Source organism: Erinaceus europaeus, chromosome 5, assembly GCF_950295315.1.
Source record: "Erinaceus europaeus chromosome 5, mEriEur2.1, whole genome shotgun sequence".
In the NCBI taxonomy this organism is placed as follows: domain Eukaryota; kingdom Metazoa; phylum Chordata; class Mammalia; order Eulipotyphla; family Erinaceidae; genus Erinaceus; species Erinaceus europaeus.
The window spans coordinates 115,080,722-115,097,906 of NC_080166.1; the positions used below are offsets into that span (position 1 = coordinate 115,080,722).

Consider the following 17,185-nt stretch of genomic DNA (forward strand, 5'->3'; position numbering starts at 1 on the left):
GGTCTGCAGGTGTCTGTCTTTCTCTTCCCCTCTCTGTCTTTCCTTCCTCTCTCTTTATTTCTCTCTGTCCTATCTTACAATGACAACAATAATAACTGTAACAACAATAAAGAAACAACAAGGGCAACAAAAGGGAAAATAAATAAATAAATATCAAAAACTTTAATAATTAGACTCAAACCTATGTCATATGTATGACAAAGCAGATGTACTATTTTACTAGTCCCTAAATTCATTTTTAAAAACCTGTTATTGGCAGTAGTGAAAGTCCTTCTTACTCTGAGAATCTTGGTGATGTTAATAAAAGTAGTATTCTTTATCTATATGAGTATCACCGCTTCTTGTCCCCAAACATCAGAGTAAACCAAACATTACTATGGTAATAGCCGTAAATTTAATCTTCACCTTTGGAACTCTTATATTATATGTATATGTTCCAGACAGGCAGAAAGGAATGCACCCCTTTGTTTTTATTATTTTATAGATATCAGTTTAAAAATATAGACATGCTCCCCAGGTTCAGAAGGGATTTGACTTTTTTACTGAGTGAAGCAAATATTTAACACATAATGTATATCAGAATTATACAAAATCACTTTGTAAAGAGAGAACGATTTCTAGACTAGAAAAGATTTACTAAAAGATTGTTAATATACCTTATTTAACAAAAAGTTACAAGGGTCAGAATTGGAATGTGAAGTTGTATTAACTTCTTATTTATGCTATAACAGGGATTTGATTACTTATAGAAACTTCTAGTGGTAACTAACTACATAAAATATTGCTCAAAGGTTTATCAGTGTTCCATACAGAAAGACAGACAGGTCAGAATTTAACCCAAGATCACCCACTTCTTGTATGAGCAATTAAGCAAGCTATGTAAGTTTTCTAAGCTTGTTTCCCTCATTTGAAAAACAAGATGTCACCTTTCCAGGATGATTGCTGGATTTTTAAAATGACAGTGCATAAAGTGTCTATTATTGTGTACAGAATTATTTCTATAGAAGGACATTTTTACTTTCAGGAGGACAAGGCAGTCATAACTTGTTCACATGGCAGCAGTATTCAGAACCCACAATATTTCCAGATTTCTGCTTATCACAGTTTGTTTTATTGAGTAAATATTTACTGACTGAGCCCCTATTAAATACTGAGCACTGTACTAATGTACTTAGATAAAACAATGAAACAATTTCTTGCCTCTGGTAGCCACTGCTTTTCCATTGTATTGAAAATCATGGTCAGAACTGTTTTAAACAATGCTATGACCTGGTGTGTTCAAGTATAAAACTGGAGTTCTGTTCTCATTGTTTTTTAATGAATTCTGAAGTCTGTTTGTTTGTAATCTAGAGTAAAATATACTACAAAAGAATAACCTAGAATAAAATTTGATGAGGTTTAACTTGGAATAAAATTTAATATAAAACAGCTCTAATCTAAGTAACTTCCAACAGAATTTTGTTACTCGCGAACCAATATAACAGTGTTAACAAGGCAGTTTCAATTAGAAGTCTAAATGCAAAATGAAACCTTAGCTCTGCTCTATCATAACAACTAGACTCACTAGTTAAGGATTGAAAGGTGAACAGTTACCTGTTATCACAAGGAAGTTCTCAGTGTTTTGAATGCATGGCCTTCTCATGAAAGAGTGCTAGTTTCTTTTAACAGTTGACTACTCATTAAAGAAAACACATGCCAGATTTTTCCATTTATTTCTGCCTTGATTATTCTAGCTCAGTCACACTTTTAAGTTCCTTGAATACAAAACTTGTTTTCATTTTTATCACATTTATTTTCATGCCCATCTTTAATGCCTACCTAATTCTTACTCAGCCAAGGGGGCATTTGTTATGCAGTAAATGTGAATATAGTTATTTTGTAACTTTCTCAGAACCAGTAGAAACTACTCCCATAATTAGAAAATTCCATTAAATTAATTATTTGTGAGGCTGATTCATTTTATTAGTTGTTTTTTTTTCATTTTATTTTTTCCTTCATTTTATTTATTTATTATGATTTTTTTCCCCAGAGCATTGCTCAGCTCTGGCTTATGGTGGTGCGGGGGATTGAACTTGTGACTTTGAAGCCTCATGCATGAGAGTCTCTTTGCATAACCATTATGCTATCTCTTCCCCCCTTATGATTTTTTATTAGGGATTTAATAATGATTAACAAGATTATAAGATAACAGGGGTACAACTCCACACAGTTCCCACCACCAGAATTCTGTGTCCCATCCCCTCCATTGGAAGCTTCCCTACTCTTTATCCCTCACAAAGCTTTCCTCCTGCAGTTGGGACCGGGGGCTCAAACCTGGGTCCTTGCTCATTGTAACATTGCGCATTGTGCACTCAACCAGGTGTGCCACCACCCGCCCCCTTTCATTCCTTTAATAACTATAATTAAGTCACTTTAAAATCAAAATAGTAAATTGATAGTTTCTACCTGCTTCTTGAAATTTTATTTTTTAATTACTAATAAAAAGTTATATACTTAATTGATAGCTTTGGCTTTCTGTAGTAAAACTAAAATACGAGGTATCTTTTACTTAAATGTATTTATTTACAATTATTATAGCTCAAAATTAATTTCATGAACTTATCCTAACTTCTTTTAAAATATCAGAATTGAAACACCATTATAATTAAGTCGTTTCTTCTACACTTCTTTTTAAATTTCTTTTAAAATATTTATTTCTAGAGAAAGGGAGAGTGGAAGGGAAAGGGAGAGAACACCAGTGTATCACTCTGGAACATACTGTACTAGGACTTGAACTTAGGACCCCTTCCTTCCTTCTTTCCTTCCGTCCCCCTTTCCTTCTTTTCTATTTTATATGATATAATAGAGAGAAACTGAGAAGGGAGGGGAAAATCGACAAGACAGACAGAGACCTGCAGATTTGCTTCACCACTCTTGAAGCATCTCCCCAGCAGATGAGGAGTAGAGGCTTGAACCCATTTCCTTGTGCATGGTAATGTGTGTACTCGACAGGGTGCACCAGTGCTTGTCTCCCCGGGACCTCAAGCTTGAAAATCCAATGCGCCATCTCTCATGATACTTCCTATACTGCTTTTAAATTGATATCAATATTCAGATAAAGAGTAGAGCTATAAAGTTAGTGATTTTTAATTTTTATTTTTGGTTATATAATCTTTAAAGTTTTTTTTTAAGCAGGTTTTTTTTTTTAGTATTTTATTTATTCCCTTTTGTTACCCTTGTTGTTTTATTGTTGTAGTTATTGTTGTTACTGATGTCATTGTTGTTGGATAGGACGGAGAGAAATGGAGAGAGGAGGGGATGACAGAGAGGGGTGAGAAAGATAGACACCTTCAACCCTGCTTCACCGCTTGTGAAGCGACTCCCCTGTAGGTGGGGAGCTGGGGGCTGGAACCGGGATCCTGCCAGTCCTTGGGGTTTGCACCACGTGCGCATAACCAGCTGCCCTACCGTCCAACTCCCCAATCTTTAAAGTTTGAATGTTTTTATGCTAGGAAACTCCAGGGCATTAAAAATAGAATTCTATTGTTAATGAGAAATCTGAAACTAAAAGAATAAAAACAAAAAAAGACACAAACAAACAATATGGGTGGTGGAGTTAGCAAAAAAAGAAGTCTTTCATGCTCAAATTTCCAAAGTCCGAGGTTCAATCCCCAACACCATCATAAGCCAAAATTGAGCATTTTACTTGTATAAAACAAACAGACAAATAAATAAAACAGCCAAATTACTAGATTAACAAAAAGGTATGATGTGATGTCAGGAGCTCTGATTGACTTCCTTTGCTTATCTCAAAGCATTCCCATCCTGAAACTCTAATTTCATTTATACCTGTTTATCAGTCATCAATAATAATTCCACAAATTATAACTACTATTCTGATGGATGTAAAATAAGTATGCATTGTGTCCTTTTTTTAAAAAAGAAATTTTGAGTTTACAGAAAAGAAAGTTGATCAACTATAAGATAATATCTTTCAGACTGAAGGCACTGAAAGCCAAGATACTCAGTGTCAGCATTTGTTAAGGGCTTACCATGTGCTTACAGCTTTCCTCCAAGACGACCAGAACTGAAAGAACTGGGTAAGACCCAGATTTATTTGCCTACTGTTGTCTGGAATCAACATTCTTGGGAGCTTTGCTGATATTTAAAGCAGGCTCTTTAAATTCTGCCTGGAATTACAGCATTTTAAAATGGGGCTTTTTTTCCTATGACCACATCACACGTCACCAAACACTTAATCATGGGCATCTGAAGAGTTTTCCTCACCCATATTCTTTGTCTGGATTCAATTTCCATTCATAGGAATCTCTCATTCCATTTGAGTGACTTGGCTGATCTCTTCCTCTGGAAGGTGAGCATCTGTTCCACAAGAACCACATGTCCTTCCTTGGCCTGGCTGTGTGTATAAGTACATTTGGCTCCTAATATAACTCTGTTCTACCTTTATAAGCCAACATGGCCACTATTAAACATTTACATTCCTCAAATCTGAATCAGGCATCTGATATGAAACACATGAATTCATAACTCTGAGATAAAAAATAATCAATTGCTCAGAACCACAGCCTTTTTGTTATTCAAAATGGCATACATTTATCTCCTATGTGTTCATGAAAAGAATTTTGTATACATCACAGTATACACAAAACTCATGCACAAGAGTATTAAGAGCTTAAGCATGAAAATCAAAGATTTAAAATTTTAGAATGTTTTTATGACTTCAAGTCAGAAAAATTTCTTAAGAGAGATTTCAAAATTGAAAACAAAAGTCTAAAGGATATTAAATCAAGGGACCAGAATAAAAGCTAAAACTAAAACTGGAGAAAAATTACTGAAATTAAAAGTTTGGCAATCTCCATATACTTAAGAATATCAACTCTGAATAACTAGCACCAAGACATTCTAGAAAAATTATTGGAGTTTAAAGAAAAATAAATATTTTTTGACTATTGGGAGGGGAAGAGTATAATAGTCGTCAGTATTTTCCATAACAATACTTCATACTCAGAGAAGATTACCTTATTTCTTTAAGATTCTCAAGGAAACATAAGCCAAGCATTATATACCCTGAAAAATGTACATAGGAATAAAAAGAATATAATAGCCCTTTTTGAAGATTCTACTAGAAAGTGAAGTTAAGATAATGAGAGACACTGGCATAAAAGCTACCGGGCATTAAACATATAGTTCTTACTTCTAAGGTAAATGTTAAGGAGGGCTCTGAACTCCAATTCCATCAGGACCTGGATAGAGAAGTGGGGGGGAAAATTATGGGCACTCAGAAGTAGTAGGTATGACTTAGAAAGGAAAACAAGGCAGGACCATAGGAAAAAAGGATATATATATCAACCTATATCAGTGATCTTGGGAGAAATAATGCAGTTTCCAATGTAGAGAATGGGGACACAGAACTCTGATGGTGGGAAAGGTGTGGAATTATATCTTATAATTTTAAATCACTAATTAAACTTTTAAAAAATTTATATATACATATATATAGTTTTTCATAAAAATAATGCTAAATGAAGGGTAAGAGGATGATAATATAGTATAGAATGATTAAAATAAAAAGGGGGAAGAGAAGTAGATCATGTAAAAATTCATTCTTTTCACTTCTCATTAGTAATATCATTAATAGTATTAGTATCATTTATACTATCATGTCTATAGTATAACAAAAAAATTGTAATTTTATCATAGCCTATATTCTTGAGAAAGCAGTATTTTCTGGAGTAGGGAAGAGATCAGGCTAATACAAGGTGAGATCTCAATAGACTAGGATAAAGCTGTGAATTTGGGGATTGAGAGGGGGAAAGGAGTAACTCTAAGGGGACATGGGAATGTAAGTCCCTACGGTAGAATAGGATGATGGCAGGAGTCAGGCAGTTAAGCACTCGTGGTCCAAAATGCAAGGACCAGCATAAGGGTGAGGGGTCAAGCCCCCAGCTCCCCACCTTCAGGGGAGTCGCTTCACAAGCGGTGAAACTGGTCTGCAGGTGTCTATCTTTCTCTCCCCCTCTCTGTCTTCCCCTTCTCTCTCCATTTCTCTCTGTCCTATCCAACAACCAATCCAACAACGATGATATCAATAACAACAACAATAGTAACTACCACAGTAAAACAAGGGCAACAAAAGGGAATAAATAAATATTTTTTAAAAACTCTTTAAAAAATAAAAATAAAAGAATAGGATGACAGCTTGGGGGCAGATGATATGCATTGACACTTCCCTTGGGGGAAAATGAAAATATATTCTTGTGACCATGGTGTGGAGAAATATTTTTGACAAAATTTTACACAATTCTGTAAACCACATTCCTTCAATAATGTGATACTGAAATTGGAAGAAAAAAAAGTAGAACACAGAATTGCATGTCTGGGGTCCCAGAGATTACAGGTTCATTTTTTTTTTTTTAAACCAGAGCACCGCTCAGATCTGGCTTATACTGTTGCGGGAGATTGAACTTGGGATTTTGAAGCCAGCCTCTGACATGAGAGTCTCTTTGCATAATCATTATGCTATCTACCCCTATTCCAGGTTCAATTCTTGTTACTGCATTATGCCAGAGGTGAGTGACAGACACTCCAGTCTCTCATTCTCTTTCCACTTTCATATTAAGTAAAAATGAATCATTAAAAAAGACACAAAATATTATAAGAGGGTAAAAACTAAAGTTTAGTGTCTAGGGATACACATTGTGCTGATCAAACGATTTTTTTTAAAAAAGCAAGGAGATAATTATTGTTAAAAGCATTATGACTATGAAAATCAAAATAAAGATTACTTTATAGCAGAGACTTCTAGAGGCATGACTGTGAAGTAGCAGCCACAACATTTCACTTTCCCCACTCACCTAGGAAAAGTAATGAAAATTACCTGAAAACTCAACAAAAAAAGGTTAGGATTTCTTCAGAAACTCACCAAACCACAGGTGAATATAGACACATGTGATCAGGTACCACTGGCACCAAACTGGGAGGGTGACGGCTGAGGCACACCACTTCCAGGTGTGAGTCAAAGAAACAACTGTTAAAAGAAAAATATTTATTGAATACTGAAATAATAAAAAGTATATTTTTTGACCATGAGGTGGTGAATTAGAAATCAACCAAAAAAAAAAGAAAGAAAGAAATACGCGCAAACTGTGGAGATTGAACAACACATTTCGGAATAATACCTGGGTCACTGAAGTAATCAAAAGATAAATTGAAAATTATTTGGAGAACAATGAAAATTAAAAGACCAACTACCAGTCCCTGTGGTATGCAACAAAAACTGTGCTCAGTAGGAAGTTTATAGTAATACAGGTTCATATTAATAAACAGCAAAGATCTCTAGTAAACTCCTAACATCACAACTAAGCCAACTAGAAAAAGAGCAACAGAGAAACCCAGAAGTTAGCAGGAGAAAGGAAATAGTCAAAATCAGCAGAAATTAATGAAATAGAATCTAGAAAGATGATTCAGAAGACTGGTTCTTTAAAATAGATAAATCACTGGCTAGACTCACAAAAAGAAAAAGAAAAAAACTATGATAAAAACAATGAGTTCTTCTTCTTCTAGCGTTTGCCCTTCTTCCATAGCCAGTCAACAGCGTCAGGTTGAGCCTGATGTAAAGTTTCGAGACCTCCTTTGAATCTGGAGAGGTGGCAGTCATTGACTATGTGGGTCATAGTCTGTCTGTAGCCGCAGGGGCAGTTCGGGTCGTCTCTGGCTCCCCAGCGATGGAACACAGCGGCACACCGGCCATGGCCTGTTCGATAGCGATTGAGGAGGACCCAATCATAACGTGCTAGGTCAAAGCCGGGTTGATGCCTGCAGGGGTCTGTGAGGTGTTTGTTCTTTACCTCAGCTGACTGCCAAGTCTGTTTCCAAGAGACTGGAACAGAGAAGTTCAGTGTAGGCATAGGGGACCAGATTGGGTGACGAGACGTCAAGCGTTGGACAGGGTGGGTGAAGATATCCGCGTATATTGATTGGCAGGTCCAGTCGAGCATAGACGTGGGAAATGAACTTAGATGATGCCGCATCCTGACGAATATCTGGCGGGGCGATGTTGCTAAGAACTGGCAGCCATGGAACCGGGGTGGAATGGATGGTTCCAGAAATTATCCTCATGGAGGAATATAATTTGGAATCGACCAAGTGGACATGGGGGCTACGGAACCATACTGGGGCACAGTATTCTGCAGTGGAATAGCATAATGCCAGAGATGATAATCGTAGTGTGGAAGCGCTCGCGCCCCATGAGGAGCTGGCCAGTCTTGCAATGATGTTATTCCTCGCGCCCACCTTTGCTGCAGTTTTTATGAGATGTTCGTGAAATGACAGAGTGTGATCGAGAGTAATGCCAGGATAGACTGGATGGGCTTCATGCCGGATTCTCGTATCGTCAAGCTGCACATTAAGCTCACGCAAGGCTGAGGCATGGTGTAGATGGAAAACAGATGATACCGTTTTTGCAGTGCTAGGGATTAGTCGCCATTTTTTACAGTAATCAGATATCAGAAACATGTCTTTCGTGAGTGTTTCCTCGAGGATGTTGAACTTTGATGCCTGAGTTGCACAGCAGATGTCATCGGCGTAGATGAACTTCCTTGAAGAAGTTTCTGGGAGGTCATTGATGTAAATATTAAACAATGAGTAATGAGAGATGAAATTAAAACTGAAGATGGGGAGATAGAAAGAATTATATGTGAATATTATGAACATCTCAGTGGGAATAAATTGAGCAACCTGAAAGAGATGGATGCATTTCTAGAACCATACCACCTGCTGAACTTAACCCAAGTAGTAGAAGCTTAAACAAGCCAGTTACTAGTTTAGAAATTAAACCAGTCATCAAAAATCTTTCCAAGAATAAAAACCCAGGCCCAGATAGCTTTAAGGAATTCTATAAGGCTTTCAAAGAAGAACTAACACTGATTTTCCTCAAACTATTCCAGAAAATTATACACAGGCAAAAACTACCAAACATGTTCTATGATCTCTAAAGTAGGAAACGACTCTATCAGGAAAGAAAACTATAGAGCTATATCCCTGATGAACATTATGTAAAGATCCTAAACAAGATCTTGACAAATCAAATACAACAACATATCAAGAGAATAATTCACCAAGACCAAGTGGGACTCATTCCTGGAAAACAGGGATGGCTCAAGATCAGCAAATCAATCAATATAAATCATATAAAAAAAAGAAAGACAAAAATCACATGGTCATATCAATTGACACCGCAAAAACATTCGACAAGATCCAATACCCATTTATGATAAAGACCCTCAGGAAACTGGGAAGAGAAGTACCATTCCTCAACACAATAAAGACCTTTTTTAGCAAGGCCATAGCTAACAACATTCTCAGTGGGGTAAAGCTGAAAACTTTCCCCCTAAAATCAGTAAGCAGACAAGGATGTCCACTATTTCTACCGTTATTCAACACAGTACTCAAGGTCCTTGCCACCGCAGTAGGCAAGAAAGAGATATCAAAGTCATATAGATTGGAAAAGGGGAGATAAAGCTATCACTATTTGTTGATGACATTATATTATATCTAATGACCCCCCCAAAAAAAAATTCTGGATCCTTGGATTCCCATGTAGAAATGATGGATCTAGACTTTTTTTTTAACTTTTTTAAAAAAAAATTTATTTTTATTTATTCCCTTTTCTTGCCCTTGTTTTATTGTTGTAGTTATTATTGTTGTTATTGATGTTGTCATTGTTGGATAGGACAGAGAGAAATGGAGAGAGGAGGAGAAGACAGAGGGGGAGAGAAAGATAGACCTGCTTCACCACTTGTGAAGTGACACCCCCCGGCCTGCCCCCGAAAGTGGAGAGCCGGGGGCTGGAACCGGGATCCTTACTCTCGTCCCTGCGCTTTGCGCCACATGAGTTTAACCCACTGTGCTACCGCCCAACTCCCAGATCTAGACTAATAGATCTCTCTCTCCACCATCACTGGTCATCTCCAACAGGAACAACATCATAAACCTCTTGTGGGCCTCTACAGGACCTTGCCCTCAATGTAGAACAACAGTGGTAGGTAGGAATTGCCCCACTCTCCGAAGAGGCTGGATCAACATACTCTGCCACTCAAGAAGGAAGACGAGTCCTGAAATGAGTGCAGCCTAGAATATTCCTAGCCATGACTACGGAATGTGAGCTTACAGCAGCAGGGATACAGAAGTTACACAGGCTCATATGCTAAATATGAATAGACATACATCCTAGGTCAGATCTATGGTGTTTATAGTTAGTGGTATTTATATACTTTTCCCATAATTGGGAGCTTCTCTGCCCTTATCCAGCTTTGTAGTACTATCCTTATCTCTCATACAATCTTCCCAGATAATACTCCTAGCCCACCTGCATGTTAGCTGTTGGGCTTAGTCAAAAATTAATAAAGTCATGGGCCCTTTGGAATATACCTAAATTAGACTTCCTAGCTCTTCCAACATGAAGACCCAAAATTTCATTTGCTATATTCTTACCTTTAGGTTCCTGATTATTAAGCAAATTATTCTGTTTTATATATTAATGCTATTCAGCCACCAACTTGCAGATGCTATTATGATGCTAACATGATGACCTCACCAATGTTTCCTCAAGCCACATCTCCACAGGGCCCTGCCCCACTATGGTAAGATAAAAACAGGCTGGGGTTATCAAATAAACTTGTCAATGCCCATGTCCAGCAGAGAAACAATTATAGAAGCCAGACCTCCCACCTTCTACACCCCATAAAGATCTTTGGTCCTTACTCCCAGAGGGATAAAGAATAGGGAAACTTCCAATGGAGGGGAGGGGATATCAACTCTGGTGGTGGGAATTGTATGGAATTGTACCTTTCTTATACCACAGTCTTGTCAATCATTATTAAATCACTAATTAAAAAAAAAAAGCAAACAGTAAAACTTAGGCCAGGCAATGGAGCACCTGATTAAGTGCACACATTTAGTGTACAAGGATCCAAGTTCAAACTCCTAATCCCCACCTGCAGGGGGAAAGCTTCACAAGTGGTAAAACAGAGCTGCAGGTGTCTCTCTGTGTCTTTCCCTCTGTATCTCCCTCTTCTTAATTTCTGTTAGTCTCTACTGAATAATAAAAGATCCAAGCTATATGTGAAAACTATGATGATTGTCTTTGAGAGGTTGAAGGGTGGAGATATTGGACTTTGGTGGTAAATGTGTGCAACTATATACACTGTAATCCTACAATCTTGTGACAAACAATAAAAATGAAAAAGCATCTTTTTTTAAAAAAAAGGTTACTTATAGAAGGAAGAAGAGAGCTATAACTACTAATATGTGAGGGAGTTTTGTTGGTAGTGGCATGAGGAGATAGTTTTAACAAAATCTGCTTTTTTTTTTTTTTTTTTTTGCCTCTGGGGTTATTGCTTGGGCTCAGTGCCTGCACTATAAATCCACTGCTCCTGGAGGCAATCCTTTTTCCACTGCAGTTGTTGTTGCTGCTGCTGTTGTAGGATAAGACAGAGAGAAATTTAGAGGGGAGGGGAGGACAGAGAGGGGAGAGAGAAAGCAGATATGCACCACTGCTTGTGAAGTGACCCCCCCTGCAGGTGGGGAGCAGGAGCTCAACCTGGGGTCCTTGTGCCTGTTCTTGTGCTTTGCATCATATGTGTCACTGCCCAACCCCCTTTATTTCCTTATTTGCTGTTGGTTAAAAGATTGTTTCCCTTTGAAGAAAGTACTAAACCATGTGTCTATTTTGTGTTCTTTTCTATATATTTCATAATAAAAATATTCTTTGGGAAGATAATAAAGGGAGAGATCAGAAGCAAGGAAGTATTGAACTCATGAGAAATGTTGAGAAACTTGAATATTATGTATGTTTAATATTATCAGATGTGTTTGTAGTTTCCCTGTATGTTTTTTAACTTTCTCAGTTATGAACTGCAACTATTGAAAAAATTCACTGAGTTACCATTATCTGTAGAGAAAAAATCAAACTCCTTAATATGCAACTTTTTGTCTGGGGGCCCTGATCTAGGTGTCATACATTTGCTGCTATTATTCCCTATGGGCTATTATTTTGAGTCATATAAAACTCTTACTATTCTTTGAAAGTACCTATGTTTTTCATGCCTTTGGGAGTAGTAGTTCTCTTGAAATACTACTACTCTTCCTTCAAAACTCAGTTTAAAGGTTACTTTCTTCTGAACTCTTTCTTTTCCCCAGGCAGAATTATTTGCTCCTTTGTCTATGTTCACATATCATTTTGTACATACTTTGACCCAGATTCTTATAATATCATCTGTCTGCATGACCCTTTCTTCCTATACAAGCACTCTTTGAGAAAATGTTATAGTTGTTTTTGTTTTTCCTCTGCTTAGAGAATGATTGACTTACAAATGAATAAATAACTGACTGAGTGAATGAATGAATTAATGAAAAGAGAGAAGAACTGAGTGGCTCAAAAGAAAGAAAGAAAAGGCAGGCAGGCAGGAAGGAAGGAAGGAAGGGGACACATTACCTCATTACCTAGGAAAGCCATTGGGTACAGGGATGTGTTGGAAATACCTAAATCAACTATGTGAAAATGAAAAACAAAGCCACAAGACTATACAAGCTTGTCCTATGTGTCACTATGTTAAATAAAGTGTATGTCATTCTAATTTTTCTCTGTTCATACATCATGTTTTATTCCACCTCTATATTCACCTTTGATAAGCCACAAAGCAGGATTTGGAAGAGACATTTGAATTCTTCAGTTTTCATAACATTCTTTTCTTCTTAGTCTGTGTTGGGTCTAGGGTAACCTTTTCTTTTTCTTTCTTTCTATACTTGATCCCCCCCCCCCAATGTATTACATAGCTTTCATAGATTAAATAGCACTATTAGTACCCTGACTTCAGTCTAGAAAATTAGCTCACTTGGATAGTGTGCTTCTTTGTCATGTGCAGTATCTAGATTTGAACCTGGTACCCACTGTACTGGAGGAAGCTTTGGTGCTATGATCTTTTAAACCAACTCTGACTTCCTGAAATCCTGACAATACATTAGGTTAAATAAGGGCCACAAAAATAAACAGGAAATTAATAAATAAAGTCCTGTGATGAGGTTACATTAGTATCCTCTTCTTACTTCAACAAGATGTGAGAATTTAAGTAACTTGTTCAGGTAACACCACAGTAAGCAGAGGGACTGTGATCCGAATTTAAGTAGAAGCCTACTTTCACTCCAGCTAGTACACACAATTACTAAATAAATAGTGGCTATTAATATGTTTTTTTTAAGTATTTCTCTTCCTTTTGGCCACTGGGGCTTCCCATTTTCAAGGCTCCAATAGAACTCTGAATAGTTGTCATTATTTAGAGCTTACTTTGCTTGATCCTCAGAACATCCCAGAGACAGAGAAAAATATTATCTTCATTTCCTCCTCCTTTACAGGTTCACTTCTCTTTTTAAAAATTATTTTATTAATTTGTTATTATTGGATAGAGACAGAGAGAAGTTGAAGGGGCAGGGAAGATAGATAGAGGGAGGAAGACAGAAAAACACCTGCAGTACTGCTTCACCACTTATGAAGCTTTCCTCCTGCAGGTGTGGACCAGGGGCTTGAACCTGGGTCCTTGGTGATATGTACGCTCAACCAGGTGCACCATAGCCTGCCTACCCCACTTCTTTTTTTTTTTTTATCCACTCATTTGCCTGTCATGTATTAGTAACACAATAATAGCTAACATGAATTCCTCACTTACTGTATGCTAGGCATTTTAAGGGTTTCACACATATACATTTCCTATAGTCTAGTAAATACAATGCATTATTGTAGATGAGGCAACTGCAGAACAAAGAAGTGAAGCAATTTGTTTACAATCACCCACATAGTGAGCGACAGAGCCTGCCTTTGAACGCTATTTCTAGAGCTGGCATATTTCATTATTCTTCTGTTCTTTTGTTATGGTAGTTATGAATGTCATCTAAAGTTTCATAGTCTTGCAGAAAAAGTAGGCAAACAAAGACAAGGAAATAAGTAACTACCTATTCATTCAACAAATATTTACGAATCCTCACTGTTTTAGACACTGTACTCAGTGCTTGACAGACTCATCTTTATCATCTTGAGTTTACAACATAACTAAACTCAGCTTATTAAATAAATTAAAATAATAATGTGAGACTTATGTTTTGTCAGAATAGATGTAAAAATATATACCATGATATATCTATATCTAATATAGATATACTATATATAAATATACCATAGATATATCTCCTCGGCGTGATACCTTCCAGAGGTACAGGTGATTAAGCATAGAGTTAACAGTTGAGTTGACTTATCTACCTTAATGTTGAATCTGTCTAACTTAAAGCTGAGCCACATTCTAACATTAAACAATATAATAAAATTAAGACCAAAAAATTATCAATGAAAGTTTACACAGATGTACTAATAAATATGAAATATTTTGTATAATAGACAATACTATATTAAAACACATGTCAAAGTTAATTTTGGGAGTTAATAGAAGAATAGGTTTTTAACAATAATTTTTTTGTTTTCTTTATTTACTTTAGGAAAAGTGAACAAATTATCAAAAAGTACTTTTTCCAAGGTCAGCCGGTAGCACACCTAGTTAAGTGCACAGGCGCAAAGCTCAATGACCAGCTTAAGGGATCCCAGTTTGAGCCCCTGGCTCCCCACCTGCAGGGGGGTCGCTTCACAAGTGGTGAAGCAGGTCTGCAAGTGTCTTTCTTTCCCCTTCTCTATCTTCCCCTCCTCTCTCCATTTCTCTCTGTCCTATCCAACAACAATGACATTGATAGCAATAATAATAATAACCACAACAATAATAAAAAAATAGGGCAACAAAAGGGGGAAAAAATTGCCTCCAGGAGCAGTGGATTCATGGTGCAGGCACTGAGCCCCAGAGATAATCCTGGAGACAAAAAAAAAAGTACTTTTCCCTCCTTGTAAAGGATTTATGCATATATATATATATGATTCTCTTAGAAAGATTGAATAATTCTCACACAAAACAACTTTTTATAAATACATATAGATATTATGAAAATAACATCTTCTTGATTAAAAAAGCAAATACAGATACAAAAATACCAAAGAAACCACCAGCTAAGTGAGTTGAATATGATGATACTATAGTTTATCAATAAGTCCAATTTTAATATGAAATTTGATAAATTTTAACACTCATGATATTTAAGACTAAAATGCTACTTTAATATAAATTTATGCTTGCTTTAATATATAAAATTAATATAATTTATAAAATAAGAGATTAAAGAAGGATTTGATCATCTTTATAGATACAGAAAACTTTTTTTTCCCCCCAGTGGCTCAGTGCCAGCACTATGTATCCACTATTCCTGGTGGCTGTGTTTTTTTTTTTTTTTTTTTTCATTTTATTGGATAGGACAGAGAGAAATTGAGAGAGAAGGGGGAGGTGGTTAGGAAGAGAGAAACATAGGCACCTGAAGACTTGCTTTGAGGTTTGTGAAGCGTCCCCCCTGCAGGTTGGGAGTGGTGGGTGGGTTCGAATTTGGTTCCCTGCACAGGTCCTTGCTCTCAGTACTATGTGAGCTTAACTGGGAGCACTGCTGCCCAGCCCTAGAAAACTTGTTTTCATAAAAAAATTGGCCATAAAAATAAAACCACTTGATTAAGAAGGTAAAAAGTATCCATACAGTCAGCATTACAGTTAAATTAAGGAAAATTATAAGCATTCTCCTTAGAATCAGCTCAGGTTGTCTTCTGTAATCAGTACTGATTAGAGGACCAGTGTGTGCTAGAAATCCTTTCTAGCAATGACAAGCACAAAAGAGAAAATAGTATGAGGAATGGCAAAGAAACAGGACTATATTAGTCTCACATCTGAAAGTAAATGACAACCTATATTTAAAATTAAGATGAGGGCTTACTGCTACTAATATTTATGGATACACTATCAATTTTTAAAAAGCAGATAAACGTCTATATAGTAATTTAATTTAAAAAACTATTATATTTAATTGTGTCAAAAACATTAAGTACTTTAGGATACATCTCTGTGCCCCCATGAGCTCTAGAAAGCTACCAGGTGGTTATGATCAATTTTCCCCTGCCTCAGTTCCTTGTCTCCCCAGGTGTCTGTCTATCCATATGACTATAAAGAAACCTAGGCCTGTTAACCACTGAGTGAGAGCACAAGATTGAAACGACTTACACTGGGATGTTAGCAGAAAAGCAATGGAAATAGGACTAGGTAAAGATAGGGGAACTGAAAGAACAGCAAAAAGAATTGACACACTCTAAATTGTTATGTGGTGCTAGTGAAGCTACTTACTCTCTATAGGAAATAACTTGTGAAAACCAAATCAGTAAAAATCAGTTTATAGAAAGAAAAAAGTGAGATAATATATGTGAAAGTACCACAGCCAGAAATTTGTGTGTTTAATATTGTTCTTGAATATTAGCTTTTCTTGAATAAGATAGTCTTTAAGAGGACTATTCCTAACATGCTGTTTTACAACAATAGCAACAGCTGTCTTTAGGAGAGCTAATGCTAAATACAAAAGCCAATTGAGATAGATGGCAGCAGCATCCTCATTGTACAAATAAGCCTGCACTACATCCTTTGGTCATTTGTCAATTATGTCTACACTAGCCAGTAGAAACAGGCATTAGCAGTGAGAGATTTCAAAATGAAAAAGTGACCTTAGCAATTCCTAACTTTTCCTGGAGCTTTGGTCACAGACTTTGGAATGAGTAATTAACCTTATAGCTGCTATAGTTCCAGACAAAACAAGATATGACTAAGTCACCACAATATGTACTATATAAATTATAGCATACTGCAGTACATTAATAAGACTATACAACATATAGTACTAGATATTTTTCAAATATAACACTACTTATTTTACTTCGGCAGTTTAAAATTACTTTTAGTTTATAAACTTCTATTTATAAAGTACTTTGTTTTTGCAGTCTGGGAGGTGGCTTAGTAAATAACACATTGGGCATTGAAGCATGAGGTCTTGAGTTTGATCACCAGACTTGCATGTATCAAAGTGATGTCTGGTTTTCTTTCTCTCTCCCCCTTATTAATGTCTCTCATTAATAAGTATCTTTAAAAATTTTTCTTAGTTTACTTAGGCTGATCTCCCTTGGCCTAATCATAAATCTTTGGAAAAAATGTTAATACTTTGAGGTATTCTTACA

The 17,185-nt window shown here is 36.4% G+C and overlaps 1 protein-coding gene and 1 long non-coding RNA gene across 3 annotated transcripts in view; one reads left to right on the forward strand and one right to left on the reverse strand.

Moving 5' to 3' along the window:
* The window catches only part of LOC132538640 (uncharacterized), a 915,711-nt gene that overhangs the window by 238,955 nt on the left and 659,571 nt on the right, over positions 1-17,185 (reverse strand). The gene's annotated exons all lie outside the window — the stretch shown is intronic.
* Positions 1-17,185, forward strand: part of STARD13 (StAR related lipid transfer domain containing 13) — a 576,918-nt gene that overhangs the window by 106,386 nt on the left and 453,347 nt on the right. The gene's annotated exons all lie outside the window — the stretch shown is intronic.